This window comes from Ursus arctos, chromosome X (assembly GCF_023065955.2).
Source record: "Ursus arctos isolate Adak ecotype North America chromosome X, UrsArc2.0, whole genome shotgun sequence".
Taxonomy (NCBI): Eukaryota; Metazoa; Chordata; class Mammalia; order Carnivora; family Ursidae; genus Ursus; species Ursus arctos.
This window is the reverse complement of record NC_079873.1, coordinates 25,476,973-25,483,423: the sequence shown is the minus strand read 5'-3', so window position 1 is coordinate 25,483,423 and position 6,451 is coordinate 25,476,973.

Sequence of the window (6,451 nt, the reverse complement as noted above, 5' to 3'; positions counted from 1 at the left end):
CATCTGAGCCACCCAGGCACCCAGGCACCCAAGAGTTTCTGGTTTTAGTTATCCTCCTCTTCCTGGGACAGAGGGAGCCATGCTTACAGAGATTTCTCTTATAAAGGTAAATGTCTCTCTCTCTCTCTCTTTTTTTGAAAGATTTTATTATTTTTTTTTAAGATTTTATTTATTTATTTGACAGAGATAGAGACAGCTAGCGAGAGAGGGAACACAAGCAGGGGGAGTGGGAGAGGAAGAAGCAGGCTCATAGCGGAAGAGCCTGATGTGGGGCTCGATCCCATAACGCCGGGATCACGCCCTGAGCCGAAGGCAGACGCTTAACCGCTGTGCCACCCAGGCGCCCCTGAAACATTTTATTTTTTTGATAGAGCACAAGTTGGGGGTGGGAGGGTGCACAGTGCAGAGAGAGAGGGAGAAGCTGACTTCCCACCGATCTGGGAGCTAGACACGGGGCTCAATCCCAGGACCGTGAGATCAGGACCTGAGCCAAAGGCAGACGCTTAACCCACTGAGGCACCCAGACACCGCTAAAGGTAAATGTCTCTTACAAAAGGATAACTTCTACCAGGTTTCAGAACTTCTCCCGTTATCTGCAGTTTCTTAAAAATAACCAGCTCTCACGATGATCAATATGACGAAGAGTTCTATTTTAGGGTGGCATAATCTGTCCTCCTTCGAGAGCAATGGGATTGTACTGGGGAGTTCTCTACCTTAGCAATGGGTATGTTCTGGTGTGTGGGAAGAAGGGTTCATAGAGGTTTGTGTGTCCAGAAAATCAGAACGACAGGAGCCAAGAGTCCCCCCCCAAATCTGCTTGCCCCTTGTATCATAACAGAATTTTGAGCTGAGTACGTAGCCCCCTAAAATAAGAACTTCATTTCCCAGTCTTCCTTGTAATTAGATGTGGTCATGAAACTAAGCTCTGGCCAATGGGATGTGAGATGGCATGCGGTATGCAACTTTCAGGTGATGCCCTCAAAGGGAAGGCACGTGTCTTCCCCTCTCCCGCTTCCCATTAGTTGGAGTATGGAGGTGGTACAGAGCCCTCTGGGGTCAGGAAACTGTGGCAGCATTCTATAGATGGCAGAACAAGATAGAAGGAGTCTGGTGTCCTCATACTATAAAGCACTATACTAGCCTAGACTTTTACAGAAGAGATTTTATTTATCTGTTATACACAGCCAAACTTATTAACTTATTAATAGGCAATTATGTATCATAATCTAGTTCTAGAAACCCAGAATGGAGTATTTTTCAGCTTTGTGTCAGAATGATAACTTTTGTAGCTTCAAGCAATATGAAATGTAAAATGTGACAAAGAATTAATAACTTTACCATATTAAGAAAGTCGTTCAGGGGGCGCCTGGGTGGCTCAGTCGTTAAGCATCTGCCTTTGGCTCAGGGTGTGATCCTGGCGTTATGGGATCGAGCCCCACGTCAGGCTCCTCTGCTGGGAGCCTGCTTCTTCCTCTCCCACTCCCCCTGCTTGTGTTCCCTCTCTCGCTGGCTGTCTCTCTCTCTCTGTCAAATTAATAAATAAAATCTTTAAAAAAAAAAAAGGAAGTCATTCAAATTTGTGAGAAAGACGTTTAACCCCTATAGCTAAGAGAATGAACAGTTGACTGATACTTGAGGAAACATATATGGTAAAGGACAATCACTTGGAAAATGTTTACCCTATAGAGACATCAAATGAGTGAAAAATTAAACTAATCTAGAGATTTCATGTTGCACCAAGTAATTATATTAGCTAGTGCTTATTGAGGACTTATTTCACACTAGGCACTATGCTAAGTGTTTTTAGGTCATTTAATCTTCACAACATTTTATATATGAAGAACTCAGACGGGAAGAGTTTAAGCAACTCACCCAAGGTCACATAATTAGGAAATGCTTAGAGCAAGATTTCAAACCCAGGCATGTCTGATTTTAGAGTCAGGACTTCAACTACTAAACACTATTGCTTCCCACGCCAAAAGAACATATTTTATAATGATGACAAGTTACAATGCTAGAAAGCCTAGTAAAGTTGTTTACTCATTCATTACTGTCCAGTTTGCTCTCAGATACCTCAGTGCCCTTCTCTTGCTCTATAATGTATCATAGGAAACCAAATTTCTCAGGTTCCTTTATTCTCTGACTTCTGGGTAGTTTTGCCCAGTGGACAATATCTGCAGAAGATTGGAGGATAAGAAAGACAAAGAGTTCCAACTATTTTTCTCCTTCCCTCTTTCTGCTTCTTATAGCATCTGTTCCACGGATCCAGCTTTGCTAGACCAAACCTCCCTTTTGGGAATAAAAGCAATCTTTTAAAATTTTTTTTATAAAGATGTCATTTATTTGTCAGAGAGAGAGAGAGAGAAAACACAAGCAGGGGGAGCAGCAGGCAGAGGGAGAAGCAGGCTCCCCGCTGAGCAAGGAGCCCAATGTGGGACTTGATCCCAGGACCCTGGGATCATGACTTGAGCCCAAGGCAGATGCTTAACCAACTGAGCTATCCAGGTGTCCCGGAATAAGAGCAATCTTGATGATCATACATGTTCACCCAGTTTTCTACCCTTAAAGATGTAGCCTAAAGAAATAACTTCATAGAAACAATAACAAAAATGTGCACAAAGATGCCCCTTGTAGCATTATTTATAATGACAGAAAATTGGAAACCACCTGAATGTTCAAGATTAGGAAAACAGACTAAAAAATCAGAATATATTATAATGCAACAGAATAATATGCAGCCATTATAATCATTGCATCAGTCGGCTTTTGCTCGATTATGCCACAGTAACAGACGATCCCCAAATCTCTGATTTATCACAGGTTTCTCACTCAGTTAGTTACCTATCTTTTGCAGGATAGCTGCAGCTCTGTTTCATTCCAGGTCCCAGTTGGATGGACCAGCCCTGTGGTGGTGTCAAGGCAGTAGAAAAAAAAGCAAGGACAGAACAGGCTCTTAAAGCTTAAACTCAGATGTGGGCTATGTCATTTCTGCTCATATTCCACCGGCCAAAGCAAGTCCTATGACCAAGCTTGATATCAATGAGGCAGATACTTCTACAGGGAGGCCCACCAGGAACTGGCTCTGTAGAAAAAGTCCCCCAGGAAAAGGGCTGCAAATTTTTTTTTAAAGATTTTGTTTATTTATTTATTTGTCAGAGAGAGAGAGCGAGAGTGAGAGAGAGAGCACAAGCAGCGGGGAGTGGCAGGCAGAGGGAGAAGCAGGCTCCCCACCAAGCAAGAAGCCTGACATGGGGCTCAATCCCAGGACCCTGGGACCATGACCTGACCCGAAGGCAGACGCTTAACTGACTGAGCCACCCAGGCGTCCAGGGCAGCAAATATTTGTGAACGATAATAAAATCTACTACAATAATAAAGGCTATGAAGAAATATGGAAAATGTTTAATGTAATAAGTAAGCAAAATCTACAAAAAGATTTTACATACACTATTGTGGTGAAGTTTGCTAGCATAATCCATTCTAACTTGTTTCCTGGGCATAGGAGTTAGATGTAATCATATGATTAAATTCTAATCAATGACACTATCTGCCTGGAAATAGCAGCAGATCCCACAGGTTATGGGCTCAATCCCACAGGGCTACACCTTCCACCCTTGAGACACCAGTCACAGGTCCAGGCTGTCATCCGTGCTTCTGACGAACCAGCTAGAGGTCAGAGGTTCCTATCACCCCCTTCTCAAGTTCACTTAATTTGCTAGAGCAGCTCACAGAATTTAGGAAAACAGTTTACTTGCTGGATTACCAGGTTATTATAAAAGGCTGTAACTCAGGAACAGCCAGATGGAAGATATGTGTAGGGCACGGTATGGGGGAAGAAGCATAGAGCTTCTTTTTTTTTTTTTTTTTTTTAAGATTTATTTATTTATTAGACAGAGAGAGACAGCCAGCGAAAGAGGGAACACAAGCAGGGGGAGTGGGAGAGGAAGAAGCAGGCTCATAGCAGAGGAGCCTGATGTGGGGCTCGATCCCAGAACGCCAGGATCACGCCCTGAGCCAAAGGCAGAAGCTTAACGACTGCGCCACCCAGGCGCCCCAGCATAGAGCTTCTATGCCCTCTCTGGAATCAACCCACATGGCACGTCCACATGTTCACCAACCCAGAAGTTCTGTAAGTCCTGTCCTTTTGGGTTTTTATGGAGGGTTCATTAAATAGCCGTGATTGATTAAATCTTTGGCCATTGGTGATTAATTCAACCTCCAGCCCCTCTTCCCTCCCCAGAGGTTTGGGGGTGGGGCTGAAAGTTCCAAGCCTTTAATTACAATGCTGATTCCCTTGGCAACCAGCTCCTATCCTTAGGGGTTTTCCAAAAGTTACCTTGTTGACACAAACTCAGGTGTGGTTGAAAGGAGCTTGTTATGAATAACAAAAGGCACTTTCGCAGCTCTAAGACTCGGGAATTCCAAGGGTTTTAGGATCTTTCTGCCGGGAATGGGGACACAGACCAAATACGTTTTCTTATTATAAATCACAATATAACAAGGATCTATTCTCCCTGATTTATCATCTCCCAGCTATTCCCTCCCACACCTCTAGACTCGTGGTGGGTCAGAAGATTACAGAATGAGAAGTTTAAAAAGAATTCTTGCCACATCACTACTCTCTGTTTGGGAGAATGAGATTTGAGAATAAACAAATGACCTTTTTAGATACCAAAATAAGTTTTTAAAAAACTATACATAATCTCTCCCTGGTAAAATTGAAATAATGATAAAAACTTTAATTTTGAATATTTATTATTTCATTTATAATAACTGAACATATATTTACCCATTTCCTTATGAGTTTTTCACATGACCTCTTTGGGGACACTCTCCCCAGATGATTTTCTCCTTCTTGTAACTTTTCCCAGTCCCCACTACGCCAAACACTTCCTCTAGACCATAGCTTCTAGAACATCAAAGGTATGAACTATAGGTTCATTTGCTTCATTCTCTTATGCTTATTTGTTTATGTGACATTTTTCTCAAATAGACTAAAATACCTTGAAGCCAAGGACTTTGTCTTATTCATCTCTGTAGCCTCAGAATCTGACTCAATAAGTGTATATTGAACAATGAATGAATTCCTAAGACGTGAGTAAATGGCACTTGCTATTTCTGGCACATAGGTTATTACATTTGGGAAGAGAGGATCGAAGTCCCATATTGACTGGTTCAGTTACTTATTACCTTGGGTAATTCTCTTAGCTTCAATTTTCATCTGTCAAATGTTTCTTCGTACTAGTCCGTCTGTGGTAGCAAAGGCTGGCTGCCCCCAAATGTGCCACTTTGGCACATTGATTATTTTGAACTAAAGTTACTTAAGGGGCGCCTGGCTGGCTCGGTCAATAGAGCATGTGATTCTTGATTTCGGGGTCCTGAATTCGAGCCCCACGTTGGGTGTACAGATTACTTAAAAAAATTTTTTTAATTTACGAATTAAAGTTACTTGAGAAATAGCCAGTGCAAGAACACCCTGACCTTTATTGCCAGACAGCAGAAAGGAAATCTCTCATGTGAAGGTACCCTCCCTGTACCAGGAGGTAAAACAACGCCCTTATCACCAGAGATAGGGAATTCAGAGCCAAGAAGGCTGTCTAAACAAACTCGGTTACTTTCACTAATTTTCTACCCCCGCCCAAAACCTGTTGAGGATTCCTTATTAACCGAAGCTCCCAAACATAAGCTTTCTTTGTCCCGTCAATTTCTCCCAAATTGATTGTTTCTTTGTTTAAAAAGCATAAAAACTGGGATGTCTGGCTGCCTCAGTTGGAAGATTGTTACTCTCGATCTCGGGGTCATGAGTTTGAGCCCCACATTGGGTGTAGCAATTACTTAAATAAACAAACCTTAAAAGAACAAAGTATGAAAACCGCCTGCCTTGGTCATTCTTTTGAGGTCCCAATTTTATTATAGGTCCTCCATGGACACATAATTAAACTTCATTTTCTTCTTCCTGTTACTCTATATTATGTCAATTTAATTCTTAGACCAGCTAGAAGAAGCTCGAAGGGTAGAATAAAATCATTGCTCCCCTATACAGGTATACTATGAAAAGGAAATTCTGTGGTTCAGAAAAACCTCAAGACCGTCCAGGAAAGAAAGTGACTAAAACAGAAGCCATTGTTTATATGTCTTGAGGGTTTGGCCATGTCTTCCCAAAAGCAAAGAAGATTCTCAGTGAATATATTTTCTAAACTGTATTAATCCATAAATCGTTAACATTGGTGAGGAGGGGTTTAAATCTTGCCTCTGTCCAGACTCACTGTGCCACCTTAGTTCTCCAGGTTTGTTTACTTTTGTAGAATTATATTTAATTTAACAGATGTTTCTGGAGCACTTATGTCTTAAGAAGTTATACGTTGAAACCTGAAAGCACTAAGAAAAGATAGGATTCATTTTATTAACACAGAACATAAATATTTTTCATTAATTTGCCTTCCCCATCTCG